Genomic DNA, 15760 nt, shown 5'->3' on the forward strand with positions numbered 1-15760 from the left:
AATAATTACAATTAAACACTGGAGTGATAGATGTGCAGAAGATGAATGTGCAGGTAGAGATACTGGGGTGCAAAGGAGCAAAAAAATAAATAACATTATGGGGATGAGGTAGTTGGATGGGCTATTTACAGATGGGCTAAGTACATGTGTGATCTCTGTGAGCTGCTCTGACAGCTGGAGCTTAAAGTTAGTGAAGGAGATATGGGTATCCAGCTTCAGTGATTTTTTACAATTCGTTCCAGTCATTGGCAGCAGAGAACTGGAAGGAATCATTTTTGCCCTCTGTGTCTGAGTATCCATAGCAACGGCTCCATTTAGGCTACCCAGTGATGATACAGAGACCAGTTAGTAGACGTCAGCTAGCAACTTTTTGTCACTCTAAACTCAAACAGCTGTAACTTTTTATTGGTTGAAGCTATTCCTAATCCGCTTTATCCAATCGGAGGGGTACAGCCCATTCTTCTCTTTACAGACAAGCAAACTGTTTTACAGGCGTTTTATTGAATCCGTATTGATGTTCTCGATGGTGGCGTGGTTTGGCAATCTTAATGTTTGCAACAAAATAGTTTGGACAAGGTGGTTAAGGTGGCCAGCAAGATCATTGGTGTGCAACAGGCACAGCACTCAGTGACATTCAGAACGCAGGTGGTGAGGAGAGCTAACAGTATCCTAGACTGTCCTGATCACCCCCTCCTTGACCATTTTGAGCTTCTCCCCTGAGGTCATCGTTTTAGACTTCCCAAACTCAATAGCAACAGATACAATAACTCTTATATCCCACAGACCATAAACTTTCTAAATCTGCACACGAAATGAAATGTCTATTTATTGCTGCACTTTTGCACAATGATTGCTCCTTTTTATCCATCTCTTTGTTTCATGTTATGTGTATATCAGTTGTATGGTGGTCACTGTTTTTAATGTTTTTTTGTTTTTTTTTAACCCTGACTGCAGAACAAATTTCCCAATTGGAACAGTAAAGATAACTTGAACTAGCCAGTTTAGTTATTTAGAGCACGGAGCATGATCCTGGAAAAGGAGGACGAAGCTAGTAAGCATTAGAAATGTTCTCTTTATCGTTCCAGGTCGTCCAGACCGGGAAAGTATTCTTAATCTTAACGCTAGCTTGTTTGGTCTGAAACAGATTGACAAATCATGGGAATTTGAAGAGCTATGAAAGACATTCATTCCAGCACTCAAGCATTGCTAGGCAACAGTAGCCTTGACAACACTGCTCTCTTTTGGCTCAAGCAAGTGTGAGGAAACATGCTAACATACAGTAAATTTGTGCTTTAATATGAACTCAATACTGCACTCTGACCCACAAAACTAACTTGCTAGATTCATGATAGTGTTGTTAGACAAAGCAAGGATAGTGAACTTCAAAATGTGATGTACACTACTGTTCAAAAGTTTGGGGTCACTTACACATTTCCTTGTTTTTGAAAGATTTTATTTTTTTTGTCCATTAAAATAACATCAAATTGATCAGAAATACAGTGTAGACATTGTTAATGTTGTAAATGACGATTGTAGCTGGAAACTGCAGATTTTCTATGGAATATCTACATAGGCGTACAGAGGCCCATTGTCAGCAACCATCACTCCTGTGCCGCGTTGTGTTAGCTAATCCAAGTTTATAATTTTAAAAGGCTAATTGATCATTAGAAAACCCTTTTTCAGGTATGTTAGCACAGCTGAAAACTGTTGTCCTGATTTAAGAAGCAATAAAATCGGCCTTCTTTAGACTAGTTGTGTATCTGGCGCATCAGCATTTGTGGGTTCGATTACAGGCTCATAATGGCCAGAAACAAAGAACTTTCTTCTGAAACTCGTCAGTCTATTCATGTTCTGAGAAATTAAGGCTATTCCATGTGAGAAATTGCCAAGAAACTGAAGATCTCATACAACTCTGTGTACTACTCCCTTCACAGAACAGCGCAAACTGGCTCTAACCAGAATAGAAAGAGTGGGAGGGCCCGGTGCACAACTGAGCAAGAGGACAAGTACATTAGAGTGTCTAGTGTGAGAAACAGATGCCTCACAAGTCCTCAACTGGCAGCTTCATTAAATAATACCCACAAACGTCAACAGTGACGAGGCTACTCCGGGGTTGCTGGCTTTTTAGGCAGAGTTGCAAAGAAAAAGCCATATCTCAGACTCGCCAATAAAAATAAAAGATTAAGATGGGCAAAAGAACACAGACACTGGACAGAGGAACTCTGCCTAGAAGGCCAGCATCCCAGAGTTGCCTCTTCATTGTTGATGTTGAGACTGGTGTCCGTGCTTCTGCATTGCTTGCTGTTTGGGGTTTTAGGCTGGGTTTCTGTTTAGCACTTTGTGACATCGGCTGATGTAAAAAGGGCTTTATAAATACATTTGATTGCTTGATTGATTTCTGGCCATTTTGAGCCTGTAATCGAACCCACAAATGCTCATGCTCCAGATACTCAACTAGTCTAAAGGCGGACAGTTTTATTGCTTCTTTAATCATGAAAACAGTTTTCAGCTGTGCTAACATAATTGCAAAAGGGTTTTCTAATGATCAATTAGCCTTTTAAAATGATAAACTTGGATTAGCTAACACAACGTGCCATTGAAACACAGAAGTGATGGTTGCTGATAATGGACCTCTGTACGCCTATGTAGATATTCCATAAAAAATCTGCCGTTTCAAGCTACAATAGTCATTTACAACATTAACAATGTCTACACTACACTGTATTTCTGATCATTTTGATGTTATTTTAATGGACAAAAAATGTGTTTTTCTTTCAAAAACAAGGAAATTTGTAAGTGACCCCAAACTTTTGAACGGTAGTGTAGTTTTATTGGAATTTGCAGCTGTTGTTGGTAAATAATTAATTTGCTAGCTTCTGACATGATTTACTGCAGCTAGAAAGAGAGTAGTTGATGGGTTACTAAAACAGCTCTATCTACAGATTGGTAGACACTACTCCTAATCTGTTTTTTCAGATTGACAAGCAGAGAAGTAGGGGAAGATTTCATACCTCAGAATGTTTATATCTGACTTGTTAGGTTAGTCGTCAAAATGGTGGGTGTTTGAAAAAAGTTGGGAGAAAATGTGGTAATGCAGTTACTTAAACAGCTGTACCGTAAGATCTGTAGTGAATGTTTTGGTTCAGCAAACAGATATGAATAGCAGAGAAGTAGAGGAAGATTTCATACCCTCTAACTTTTTGTCTAAGTTGTAGGGGTAGTGGTCAAAACGGCAGTTGTTTGCAAAAAAGAAAATGTTGATGCGGTTACTAAAACAGCTGTAACTTTTATCAGAATATTATTTTTGGTTCAAGTATTTTTGGTCTGAAATTCTCCATGTTATTCAGGACATCACAGGTATTATTATTCAACAAGACCGATGTCATCTCCTTCATGGTATTGTTCCTGTGGATATTCTCCAATCATCTCCATTTAAAATGATAGATTATCTTTCAGTAGCAGAAAGGAAATAAATGTGTAACAAAATGCTGGAAAAATAAACATGCACCCTCAAAAGATATGTGGTTAGGTCTATGTGGGGAACTTGCTGATGTGGAGAGAATTACATCAATCTTGCAACATAGACAGCAGAGGTATGAAGGTGTCTGGTCAGACTTCCTGACATATCGTACGGGTCTTATTCTGTCATTTATTTCTGTTATTTTTCTGTGGCTTTATCCAAATTGTATTCTTATTTAGACTCTTGAAATATTTTTTGTAAAAAACAGCAAGATATGTTGTGTATTTATGGTACATGTTCATTATGTGCTCATGAATAAACATTTATGAAAACAAATATATAAATATTTTTTGGTTCAAACGGCAGATTTGAGAAGTAGACGATAATGTAAACGCTCAAACTTTTTTCTAAGTTGTTGCAAAGTGGTCAAAGTAGCTGATTTGTGTCAAAAGTTGTATTATTGCATTTACAGAGAATATCAGTTGGAAGTGATGATGTCACAGTAGGGAGCTTTAGAATTTTGAGGAAATGCCATAACAAGCGGATGGAGGACAAAAAAAAACGAATAACGTAAAAAGTATAAAAGATATCAAAGGTTGTTTATAAGCAACTCGAGTGAGACCATTCCGCACATTATAATGTTTGAACGGCGTTTCTAGCTTAAACGGTGTAGGCCGAGTAGCGTGCTAAAGAAGAAGAAGAAGAAGTACCGTATGTCGAAGATTGAAGCTGGGGCTTTTCCTGTGCAAAAGTGTAATTGGTTTCTCATATCACAAAGGTTGACAGTCCTATCTAAATCCACTTAACTTTGCTGAATTACATCCCATGATATTTGCAAAACATTCATAGCAGACAAGTATTTTTTTAATTTAACTAGGCAAGTCAGTTAAGAACAAATTCTTATTTACAATGGCGGCCTACCAGGGAACAGTGGGTTAACTGCCTTGTTCACGGGCAGAACAACAGCTCGGGGGATTCGATCCAACAACCTTTCGGTTACTGGCCTAATGCTCTAACCACCCCGAAGTAACCAATTTGAATACGCCTGCTCAGAGTTATGTCAAGAGGTAACGTTAACCACAAGGCCAATGAAATAAGTATTTGTTTTAAAAGAAGATTCTGTCAAATACTCTAGGCTTGAACTGAGAGCGTTATTTGTAGTGATCATACTGTCATAATCTTGTTGCTCAGATTTGCTACTATAAACTTTTAAATGGACATGCGGGCTCCTGTTGTCTTCTATACGTTTAATATCGTATGTCATCTTCTATTACTATTGTGTGTGTCTGGTTCCCACCTGCCTGCCTCTAAACTTCACTCCTGTAGTTTCCTTAGACATTTTAATGGGGAAGTGTTGTGAGTTTCCTTGTTTTCAGCTGTTACTTTGCCAAAACCCACATTCCTAAGTGTCTTCCTGGCATGGAAGCATTTTCTTTTTCTCCTGCCCAAAAAATAAGAAAATCACTACATCACTCTTTTAGTCTGAGACATGGGGGAATCCTGGCCGGCTGATAGTGACATACTGTAGGTGGAATGGAGCCTTGGTCAGGATCTTACTGTGAGTTGTCACTAGTTACCACAGCCACAAAGTAAGAAACCCCGCCTATTATTACAATTCATCTTCTTAATCTGATTTTAAACCTAACCTTAACCACACTGCTAACCTTAAAGCTCATTTTTGTTTTTATGAGTTAGTACAATATAGCCAATTTTAACTGTGGCTGTGGTAACTAGTGGAAACCCTTGCTGTAGGAAGAGCCATGTCATTTGTCCACCAATGACATCAAATCAAGTTTATTTATATAGCCTTTCTTAGATCAGCTGATATCTCAAAGTGCTGTACAGAAACCCAGCCTAAAACCCCAAACAGCAAGCAATGCAGGTGTAGAAGCACGGTGGCTAGGAAAAACTCCCTAGAAAGGCCAAAACCTAGGAAGAAACCTAGAGAGGAACCAGGCTATGAGGGGTGGCCAGTCCTCTTCTGGCTGTGCTGGGTGGAGATTATAACAGAACATGGCCAAAATGTTCATAAATGACCAGCATGGTCAAATAATAATAATCACAGTAGTTGTCGAGGGTGCAACAGGTCAGCACCTCAGGAGTAAATGTCAGTTGGCTATTCATAGCCGATCATTGAGAGTATCTCTACCGCTCCTGCTGTCTCTAGAGAGTTGAAAACAGCAGGTCTGGGACAGGTAGCACGTCCGGTGAACAGATCAGGGTTCCATAGCCGCAGGCAGAACAGTTGAAACTGGAGCACCAGCACGGCCAGGTGGACTGGGGACCGCAAGGAGTCATCATGCCAGGTAGTCCTGAGGCATGGTCCTAGGGCTCAGGTCCTCCGAAAGAAAGAGAGAATTAGAGAGCATACTTAAATTCACACAGGACACCGGATAAGACAGGAGAAATACTCCAGATGTAACAGACTGACCCTAGCCCCTCGACACATAAACTACTTTCAGCATAAATACTGGAGGCTGAGACAGGAGGGGTCAGGAGACACTGTGGCCCCATCTGATGATAGCCCCGGACAGGGCCAAACAGGCAGGATATAACCCCACCCACTTTGCCAAAGCACAGCCCCCACACCACTAGAGGGATATCTTCAGCCACCAACTTACCATCCTGAGACAAGGCAGAGTATAGCCCACAAAGATCTCCGCCATGGCGGAGGCAGAGAATCCCAGTGGAGAGAGGGGAACCGGCCAGGCAGAGACAGCAAGGGCGGTTCGTTGCTCCAGTGCCTTTCCGTTCACCTTCACACTCCTGGGCCAGACTACAGTCAATCATAGGACCTACTGAAGAGATGAGTCTTCAATAAAGACTTAAAGGTTGAGACAGAGTCTGCGTCTCTCACATGGGTACTCAGACCATTCCATAAAAATGGAGCTCTATAGGAGAAAGCCCTGCCTCCAGCTGTTTGCTTAGAAATTCTAGGGACAATTAGGAGGCCTGCGTCTTGTGACCGTAGCGTACGTGTAGACCAAATCGGAAAGATGGGTAGGAGCAAGCCCATGTAATGCTTTGTAGGTTAGTAGTAAAACCTTGAAATCAGCCCTTGCCTTAACAGGAAGCCAGTGTAGGGAGGCTAGCACTGGAGTAATATGATACAAATTTGGGATTCTAGTCAGGATTCTAGTAGCCGTATTTAGCACTAACTGAAGTTTATTTAGTGCTTTATCCGGGTATCCGGAAAGTAGAGCATTGCAGTAGTCTAACCTAGAAGTAACAAAAGCATGGATTAATATTTCTGCATACTTTTTGGACAGAAAATTTCAGATTTTTGCAATGTTACGTAGATGGAAAAAAGCTGTCCTTGAAACAGTCCTGATATGTTTGTCAAAAGAGAGATCAGGGTCCAGAGTAACGCCGAGGTCCTTCAGAGTTTTATTTCAGACGACTATACAACCATCAAGATTAATTGTCAGATTCAACAGAAGATCTCTTTGTTTCTTGGGACCTAGAACAAGCATCTCTGTTTTGTCCAAGTTTAAAAGTAGAAAGTTTGCAGCCATCCACTTCCTTATATCTGTAACACAGGCTTACAGCGAGGGCAATTTTGGGGCTTCACCATGTTTCATTGAAATGTACAGCTGTGTGTCATCCGCATAGCAGTGAAAGTTAACATTATGTTTTCAAATGACATCCCCAAGAGGTAAAATATATAGTGAAAACAATAGTGGTCCTAAAATGGAACTTTGAGGTCCACCGAAATTTACAGTTGATTTGTCAGAGGACAAACCATCCACAGAGACAAACTGATATCTTTCCGACAGATAAGATCTAAACCAGGCTAGAACTTGTCCGTGTAGACCAATTTGGGTTTCCAATCTCTCCAAAAGAATGTGGTGATCGATGGTATCAAAAGCAGCACTAAGGTCTAGGAGCACGAGGACAGATGCAGAGACTCTGTCTGACGCCATTAAAATGTAATTTACCACCTTCACAAGTGCAGTCTCAGTGCTATGATGGGACCTAAAACCAGACTGAAGCATTTCGTATACATTGTTTGTCTTCAGGAAGGCAGTGAGTTGCTGCGCAACAGCTTTTTATAAAAATTTTGAGAACATTGACATGTATTTTGTGTGGACAACTGCCATTTCAGTTGAATTGCAAGTCAGAGTGCCAGTCATCCAGGGCTATCCTTGCATGTCTCTGCCTGGATAACAACACAGCTTCACATGTGTAGGTGTCCATCAAGGAGTTTATTTGCGCTTGTTATAGAGCCCCACAGTGGAGATGTCATAATACCCATAAAATTTAGTGGTCAATGCTAATTGATGTAGACATCATGCAAAACTCAAAACCGTGCCAGATATCTCTAGTTGCCACCATTGCTAACATGTATTGCATACATTTAAACTTGCACAAGACAGTTCACAGAATTGTCAATTTAAACAAATGTAGCAAATTTATTCATTACTACATTTATCTAACATTAGATAGTTAATCCAGAGATTCTTACTTTTGCCTCAATTCGGCAGTCTCGTCCAGATCATCATGTCATTTGTAGTTCTTTATGATAGCCACATTAGCACCTAATTTGCATTTCATTTTTGGGGGTGAATATATTTATAATAATCACCTTGTCCTAGAAAGATTTACATGGTTATCAGAACTTAACACCAGGGTAAGCCTCCACAAAACAGAGCCCTGTCATCACTTTCGCCGAAGTCGGTCCCTCTCCTTGTTCGTTCGGCGTCACCTGGTTTCAATTCCCCAACTACTTGTTCATTATTTAAACCTCTGTTCCCCCATGTTTGTTTGTGAGTAATTGTTTGTATGTAATACAGTCTGTTATTGTGGGCTTGCATTTTTGCGTTGTATTTGTTTGTATTTTGAGTAAATACATTTTTTTACTCATTTCTGCTCTCCTGCACCTGACTCCTCCACACCAGCTCACACAGACTTTATTACAAGCCCTTATTTTTTTAAATTTAAGTAGGCAAGTCAGTTAAGAACAAATTCTTATTTGCAATGACATCCTACCCCGGCCAAACGATGCTGGGCCAATTTTTTACAATGACGGCCTAGGAAGAGTGGGTTAACTGCCTTGGTTCAGGGCAGAACAGATTTTTACCTTGTCAGCTCGGGGACTCAATCTAGCAACCTTCTGGTTACTGGCCCAATGCTCTAACCACTAGGCTACCTGCCGCCCCTAAGTGTTTCTAAAATCCCCTATGGGGAAAATTAAATGTGGAGAATTTAATTTATTTGCCAAAGAAAACAAGTGAAAACAACAATACAGATAAAAACAAATACATTTTTTAAAAAACAGTGTTGTTGGAAGCCCAATATACAATACATAAATACAAAAGGTTTGTTAAAACAAATAATAAAACCTACTAATTATAAGTGTATTGATCAGTAATCACGATTTTGTTTAAATGTGTGTGTGCATGTGAGTGTGTACGAGTTAAGCTATTTGGAGGAAACAACACAATATATTTACAATATTTCTTACTAGTGAATACAGTAAAGTTAGATTTTTTTTTACATTTAAAGATCATTTGTTTATCTGGAACCATTCAGAAAATGTGGCCATGCCTGAGTTGGCTTCATTAATTAGGGAATCAAAATTCTTGTGTGATAAAATCAAATTGGTATCCTCAGCAAAGAGAATGGGAAGCATGGTAGAAGACACAGCAGCAAGGTCATTGAAATAGATTAGGAATAACAAAAGTCCAATTATCAAACCCTGTGGCACGCCGCAGGATATCTTGTCCCTGGTAGATGCACACTCGTTTGCATAAACAAATGGTTATCTATAATAAATTATATGTATAATCATGAAACGCGTAATAATGCAATTTAGAAAGTCATATTTCATGATCAACCGTTTCAAACGCTTTGGATACATGTAAAAAGATGCCAAGAGCGTATTCATTGTTAAGGGCTGTAAATATTTTATACAGAAGTTGCAAAAGAGCCATATCTGTGGAGTAGTTTTTACGAAAACCATATTGGTGCTCATATAGAATGCAGTGTTGATTTAAATGTTTCAACATTCTCTTATACATCAATTTTTCTAGGATTTTAGAAAAACACGGGAGTACAGATATTGGCCGATAATTTGTAAAAGATCTTGGATCCCCAGTTTTATAGATGGGGATAACTTTGGCAATTTTAAAATCTTTAGGAACAATACCATAGATTTGGTGAAGATATACATTAGAGGCTCAGTAATCAAGGAAGACATTGATTTCTCCAAAGAGGCACCACTCTCATCATGACCTGCTGCTGATATCTTTAAGTTACCAATTACCTCCATCACCTCCATTACATCAGGAGGGTCAAACTGAATATAATCCAAGGGACTTCCATGAGTATTTTATTTTTGTTTTTATTTTTGTATTTTTTTTCTCCCCAATTTGCGTGGTATCTAATTGGTAGTTACAGTCTTGTCTCATCACTGCAACTCCCGTACTGACTCGAGAGTGACGAAGGTCAAGAGCTGTGCGTCCTCCGAAACACAACCCAACCAAGCTGCACTGCTTCTTGACACAATGCCCACTTAACCCGGAAGCCAGCCGCAGCAATGTGTCGGAGGAAACACCGTACACCTGGCGACCGTGTCAGTGTGCACTGCGCCCGGCCCGCAACAGGAGTCGCTAATGCGCGATGGGACAAGGACATCCCTACCTGCCAAACCCTCCCCTAACCCGGACAACGCTGTGCCAATTGTGCGACAGAGCCTGGACTCTAACCCAGAATCTCTAGTGGCACAGCTAGCATTGCAATGCAGTGCCTTAGACCACTGCGCCACTCGGGAGGCCCCATTTCCATCAGTTTTGCTAATTTTCTTTGACAGAGATGAACTCACATTCACAAAAAAGTTATTAAATTCACATTAAATAACATCAGGATCACTATAGGTCTTATTTCCAAAAATAGAGATGGGATAGTAGTAGGTGCCTTTTGTCTTATTCAACTGTTGATTAAGGATTTTCCAACTACTTTATATTATTTAAGGTTTCTTGGAATTTGATAGTCAAATATATTTTTGGGGATATCCAAAGTAGGTGAGTAAATTTGTTCTTATACTTTGTTTTCAGATGTAAGTGTGAGGTCCTCTCTTACAAAGAATTGAAAACATTTATGAACAAAATGGACACTCATCCTCCCACTCCTGATGTTCTACACTGGTGAACAGCATTATAAGGAGACATGTCATAAAGCATGGTTGTCTCTTCAGTCAACCATGTTTCTGAAAGGGCAACAATGGAGATTTTTAGAAAGACTGCGAAAGTTCACATGAAAGGTAGGAAATAAGCATTTCTTGGAATCAGATAAACTGCTATAAAGGTTGTTAAATTTCTTAACATTATATTAATCACAAGTGATAGACTTATTTCTGGTCAATTTCAGGAAGTTTGAATCAATCATTATATCTATTGTTGGCTTCATTAATATCTAATGTGTTAAAGACCATGTTATCTGGGTTGATATCCTGCCCAACTAAGAGAGATACACAGTCGGAATCATCCAGAGAGTGAAACGGAAACATGTCCAATACAACCATACATTTGTGTTAGTTTTATCAATAGGGGTGCACTTCCTATGGAATGCACTTGACACAGTCCACATAACACCACTGAAGACTTCAGAGGGTTAGGACGTTTTGAGTAATGTGTGTTTTTGGTCATGTGGTTAGGTGAAACACATGAACAAATTATAGTAAATATACAGTGCATTCGGAAAGTATTCAGACTCTTGACTTTTTCAACATTTTGTTACGTTACAGCCTTATTCTAAAATGTATTGTTTTCCCCCCCCTCAATCTACACACAATACCCCATAATGACTAAGCAAATGTTTTTTTATATTTTTAATTTTAGCAAATGTATTAAATAAATAAATATCACATTTACATAAGTATTCCGACCCTTTACTCAGTACTTTGTTGAAGCAACTTTGGCAGCGATTACATCCTCGAGTCTTCTTGGGTAGGACGCTACAAGCTTGGCACACCTGTATTTGGGGAGTTTCTCTCATTCTTCTCTGCAGATCCTCTCAAGCTCTGTCAGGTTGGATGGGGAGCGTCACTGTACAGCTATTTTCAGGTCTCTCCAGAGATGTTCGATCGGATTCATGTCCTGGCTCTGGCTGGGCCACTCAAGGACATTCAGAGACTTGTCCCCAAGCCACCCCTGCGTTGTCTTGGCTGTGTGCTTAGGGTCATTGTCCTGTTGGAAGGTGAACCTTCGTCTGAGGTCATGAGCGCTCTGTAGCAGGTTTTCATCAAGGATCTCTCTGTACTTTGCTCCGTTCATCTTTCCCTCGATCTTGACTAATCTCCCAGTCCCTGCCGCTGAAAAACATCCCCACAGCATGATGCTGCCACCACCATGCTTCACTGTAGGGATGGTGCCAGGTTTCTTCCAGATGTGACGCTTGGCATTCAGGCCAAAGAGTTCAATCTTGGTTTCAGCAGATCAGAGAATCTGGTTTCTCATGGTCTGAGAGTCTTTAGGTGCATTTTGGCAAACTCCAAGAGGGCTGTCATGTGCCTTTTACTGAGGAGTGGCTTCTGTCTGGCCACTCTACCATAAAGGCCAGATTGGTGGAGTGCCGCAGAGATGGTTGTCCTTCTGGAAGGTTCTCCCATCTCCACAGAGGAACTCTTGAGCTCTGTCAGAGTGACCATCGGGTTCTTTGTCACCTCCCTGACCAAGGCCCTTCTCCCCCGATTGCTCAGTTTGGCCGGGCGGAAAACGCCCCAGATTCCTCTAAATTTATAGTAAGGAGATCATTGGATTACGATTTTTCTGAATTTTGACCAAAATAATTTATGGCTGCCTTTGCAGATCAGATTTAAGATTTGAGGTTGGTGGAAAGTACGTGTGGCACTTTCTGAAGGATTTTGTTGTTAGTGTAATGGGCTCAATAAAGGCAGTGTTATTCTCTCCAAGGCGACAGTTAGTCTAGCGGTTAAGAGTGTTGGGCCAGTAACCGAAAGGTTGCTGTTTCGTATCCCTGAGCTGACTAAGTGAAAATCTGTTGATGTGCTCTTGAGCAAGGCACTTAACCCTAATTGCTCCTGTAAGTCAACCTGGATAAGAGCATCTGCTCTGGATAAGAGCATCTGATTATTATTATTTGACCATGCTGGTCATTTATGAACATTTGAACATCTTGGTCACGTTCTGTTATAATCTCCACCCGGCACAGCCAGAAGAGGACTGGCCACCCCTCGTAGCCTGGTTCCTCTCTAGGTTTCTTCCTAGGCTTTGGCCTTTCTAGGGAGTTTTTCCTAGCCACTGCATTGCTTGCTGTTTGGGGTTTTAGGCTGGGTTTCTGTACAGCACTTTGTGATATCAGCTGTTGTAAGAAGGGCTATATAAATAAATGTGATTTTATTTGATCTGCTAAATTACTAAAATGTAAATGTAGGTAAGAAGTTGAGGAATGTGACAGAATACCATATAGTCAAGGCCAACGCCATTGACCAGCTTTCTATAAGAGGGCCATTACGGTGGTTATCTACACTGAACAAAAATATAAACGCAACATGTAAAGTGTTGGTCTCGTGTTTCATGAGCTGAAATAAAAAATCCCAGAAATGTTCCATATGCACAAAAAGCTTCTTTCTCTCAAATTTTGTGCACAAATTTGTTTACATCCTTGTTAGTGAGCATTTCTTATTTGCCACGCTAATCCATTCACCTGGAAGGTGTGGCATATCAAGAAGCTGATTAAACAGTATGATCATTACGCAGGTGCACCTTGTGCTGGGGACAATAAAAGGCCACTTTAAAAAATGCAGTTTTGTCACACAACACATTGCCACAGATGTCTCAAGTTTTGAGGGAGCGTGCAATTGGCATGCTGACTGCAGGAATGTCCACCAGACCTGTTGCCTGAGAATTTTATGTTAATTTCTCTACCATAAGCTGCCTTAAACGTTGTTTTAGAGAATTTGGTAGTATGTCTAACCGGCCTCACAACCGCAGACCACGTGTAACCACGCCAGCCCAGGATCTCCACATCAGGCTTCTTCACCTGCAGGGTGGTGCTGAGTATTTCTATCTGTAATAAAGCCCTTTTGTGGGGAAAACTCATTCTGATTGGCTGGGCCTGGCTCCCCAGTGGGTGGCTCCCCCACCCATGGCTGCACCCCTGCCCAGTCATATGAAATCCATAGATTAGGGCCTAATGAATTTATTTTAATTGACTGATTTCTTATATGAACTGTAACTCAGTAAAATCTTTGAAATTGTTATATATTGCGTTTATATTTTTGTTCAGTACAGTCTGAAAAAGGCCTCCCAAATGTCCAACTGTATTCTGAGCAAAAATGGAAATGATGTCAAGAAGTGGTCCATAGTCTCAGATATGTTGGAGAGATCCCTACACACTTCCGAACTCAACTAGCTCTTTTCTGTCCATTACCGGCATGCCGGTTAAATATACATTGCACATTTCAAACGTTACCAATGCACAATTTCAATGCTCTGTACTGGTCTTGTTTATTCTTTAGGAGACTACAGTTGAATATTGGAGCACCCCTTATGTGAGGTGGCAGAGACCCTTTATCACTTTGGAATTAGACCCTTAGCGCTTTCCTTATCTCTTTGTCCTGTTTGTTCAGACCTCGCAATCTTCCCCTCCCTCAGTCTCTGTGCCAGTCGGTAAGTAAAGGATTAACCCAATAACTCATCATTCGTCCCTTATCCTTCATTTAAACCGTCTGTCCACTAGATTGGCTTCGTGACAGCTCCCCCTTCATCCAGTTTCATCTAGCCTACACCAATAACCCTAAGGTCAGATCACTTATGGGTGTCCATTGCTTTGGTTTGAAGCCAAAAGACATTTGAGAGGAAAGTCATATGAAATGTAAACGGGTTGCAATGATAAAGTGGTTGACTTAAGGTTGTGGTTCACATTGTGTGTAGTGTAGTGAAGTTACTCAATTCTCCCTGGCCGTTCACCACCAGTGGGTTGTGTCTACCTGTGATGCAAAGTAGCTTGTTTGCTCTACAATGCTTACCACACTACACATCAGTATTGCATAACACAGAGAAAATATAATTCCTATGTGATCAGGCTTGTTTTTTCTGTCCATGGCTAGAAACCTATTTTTCAGCCCGTTAGTCTTGGCATTAGAAACTGAGTTAGTCACGACATCATCAGCAATTATACCATCACATGAATCATAGACATAAACAACATAGTCCCAAAGTTGTTGATATAATGGTGATTCATATGATGCAACGCTTCAATGTTCCCTATTAACATTCAGAATGATGAATGGATGACCAAACACATAGTCCTCATTCCTCGCTCTATCTTGCCATTTCTGTGGGAAATCACAGGTGTTGGACACCAAAAACGGCATTTGAAGCAGAGGAACCACAAACACCTCCCCCAACTAAATGTATTTTGTTCAGGAACAGGAAAGCAGTTTGCTGTTCTGCCATGGTCTGTCTGTCATGGAATATTTCCAAATATAGGGAAGCACATTTTGTGCACCATTGTTGAAAACAGCTGTCGTGAAGCTTAATCACTGGCTTATGAAATTTTATTGTGAAACATTGGGTGCAGCAAATTGGCATAAGATAAATAATTATGGTGCAATGCATCCGACTGTTGGATGATTCAACATGTCTGTTTAACTTGATATTATTTTAAATGTAATATCAACATAGCATTTTTGGTCCATAGCCTGTAATCTTACAGACCAGAATATGCTAACATGTAAATGTCTTGTTTTATGGTTGCAATGAACAGACAATAGTCTTGTTACCATAGTGCAGTAAAAGCTGATACAATATGATATGATGTCATATTGCTACTATTTTGGATCCAACAACTGGAGTGACATAGTTGCTCTCTGTGCCAGAAAATAATATTGAGTGAGTCGATATTGAATGACTCACCTCCACTAATAAAACTGCTCATCTTGTGGTTATTTCTTACACGTCTTCTGAAACACAAGCCCATGGAAGTGACACGTTTTGCCAGTGCCGTTTTTCTTTTGCCAGTGCCGTTTTTGCCAGTGAGTAAAGAAGCGTCATGAACACTATCATGGCTGGAGTCATAGGCCTAGGGTCAAAAGTAGTGCATTATAGTTATAGGCTAGCTAGGGTGTCATTTCAGAGGCAACCTAGTCTGTTCAACACCTGCTTGGAGAATGTGTCTTCATATCCCTGTCAGTGTGTGCTATCGATTCAAGAACACTGTGTTAAGCTTATCTTTTTTCTGACCTAGATGTGACCCAGGTCTTATTCAATCGAATTGTAGACCTTTCCCCTTATAGCATGTACTAGGTCTTTCTAGCTTACATTCATGCCAAGTTTG

The 15760-nt window shown here is 40.4% G+C and overlaps 1 protein-coding gene across 4 annotated transcripts in view; it reads left to right on the plus strand.

Moving 5' to 3' along the window:
• The window catches only part of arid3a (AT-rich interactive domain 3A), a 71331-nt gene that overhangs the window by 11351 nt on the left and 44220 nt on the right, over nt 1-15760 (plus strand). For 2 of the 4 annotated variants that reach the window (XM_029695850.1, XM_029695849.1), the window contains one exon: nt 10516-10721. The exons of the other annotated variants lie outside the window; for them this stretch is intronic. The gene's annotated coding sequence lies outside the window, so the exon portion shown is untranslated. The remainder of the gene's footprint in view (nt 1-10515; nt 10722-15760) is intronic. 4 annotated transcript variants of the gene reach the window in all.

This window comes from Salmo trutta, chromosome 17, assembly GCF_901001165.1.
Source record: "Salmo trutta chromosome 17, fSalTru1.1, whole genome shotgun sequence".
Lineage (NCBI taxonomy): Eukaryota > Metazoa > Chordata > Actinopteri > Salmoniformes > Salmonidae > Salmo > Salmo trutta.